Source organism: Nicotiana attenuata, unplaced genomic scaffold, assembly GCF_001879085.1.
Source record: "Nicotiana attenuata strain UT unplaced genomic scaffold, NIATTr2, whole genome shotgun sequence".
Classification (NCBI taxonomy): Eukaryota; Viridiplantae; Streptophyta; class Magnoliopsida; order Solanales; family Solanaceae; genus Nicotiana; species Nicotiana attenuata.
In genome coordinates, this window is record NW_017671825.1 from 29,064 (window position 1) to 30,958 (window position 1,895).

Here is a 1,895-nt window from a genome sequence, read left to right on the forward strand (position 1 = left end):
AGCCAAATATTAGGAGATAATGGTACTGATTGAACTAAAAGGGGGTGGGGGTGGTAGGAGGTAGTGATCAAATGTATATAAAAATGGTAACAAATTTTATGTCAAGTTTATACATGCAAATACTTTATCAACGTTCTAGACCTCCATTCTCCAAAGATATCCTACGAACAACAGAAACTTTCCAATAAGCTAAATAATTGTTTGGTTTCAAAGATGATACTAAAATTTAGAGTAATAAAAGTATATCCTCAAAAAATTCCACCTGATACATGAATGGAAATTATAATTAACATAAGCACAATATTCAATTTTAGTAGTCACTCATATGTTAATCTAATCTACCAATGTATAGAGGTGGAAAATAGGTAAATGGTTGGCGGATCCTAAATCTCTGGCTTGTAAAATGAGTATAGGTAACAGATTATATACTCATTACCAATTATTTACCTGTTTTGCCGCTTCTATATGTAACAAAATTCATTGGAAACACATTAGCTATAAATCCATTTAAAACCTCCATTTCAACATATGAAAGTATACATCTAGTTTAATTACCTGGAGCGCAATTCTACTAGATCACTCACAGATTCAACAATTCTATTTGACCACTCCAAAACCAATTAAAGCTCAGCTAGACCACTCACAGATTCAGCAACATAACAGTGACGAACAAACAGTAGTTCACTATGGAACCCGCTTGGAAAAACCAGAGATGCGAGAGGAACTGTAGCTTCGACACAGCTACCACTTTTGAATTGTTTCGAGTATAAAATACAACTAGAATTCTATGGCTTTTTCTTCTTCGATTCAAAAACTTTTACCCATGAAATGTGCAGCGAACTCGTTAAACTTGAAAACAGCTATCGCATCTTCCTCTCTTTCATTTTTTTGAACTTTTCTTTAGTTTTTGGAGTTTTCTTATTCTCAGATCTGGAATTGAGAATTTTCTGTGTAAAGAGATGAAACTTCTTCAAATTTGTGTATGGGGAAGGTCTCGTTCTTCTTTGGTTCTGGTTTTTGAGAAATCAAAAGAAGAAGAAGAAGGGAGATGGAGGTTCGTAGTTTTTTTTTTTTTTTTTTTTTTTTGTGGTGAAGAAAGGAAAGCTGCCCTCAGCTGAAGGGATGGGGAAAAGATCTGATGGTATTTTTTTCTTTGGTCTATTTAATGTGAGGGGTTTAGGGTATAAAGAGGGGAAATGGTTATTTGGGTAGGGAGATTGAGCCTTGAGTGGGTTATTGGGTAGGGTATTGGGCTTGGTCTGTAGGAATTGGGTCAATTTGAATTCTAACCCAATTTTAAATTTAAGGCAAGACTAACCCCCCTTTTTTTTTGGATCTTTCAAAAATGGCCACATTAATTCTAATTGAATTTATTTTTTTGCAAAAAGACCTAATTAACTAAATGACTAGAGCTAATGTATATTTTTGTGATTTTCGTTGATAATGCAATTAACTTATGAAATTAAATTCATAAATCCAAATTAAACCTAAGACGACATGAAATTAAAACATGACAATTTTTCTTTGATTTTTCTATGATTTTCAAATATTAATAATGCATGGAATGCAACTAGTTAAAGAAAAAAATTCCTAAAAATCAATAAAAAATTATTTTTGGTCTATTTTTAGGAGTTATCTTCATGTAGGGCAAAAGTCACGTGCTTACAGCTGCCCCTCTTTGCTCGGAAACATGAAGAGTTTTCGGGCAAAGATAAAGTGAGCAATATGAGGGATTTTTGCCCGTTTGAAACTCCAGGAGAAGCATTTTTGAAAAGAGCCTGACCGAACCCTGCTTCAGAGGTTGCCTATATATCCCTCGCTATAAAAGAATCAGGTCAGTGTAGTTCTGGAAAGTTTGGTAGCTGGGACTACCATAAAGCTGTGATTTCACTGTT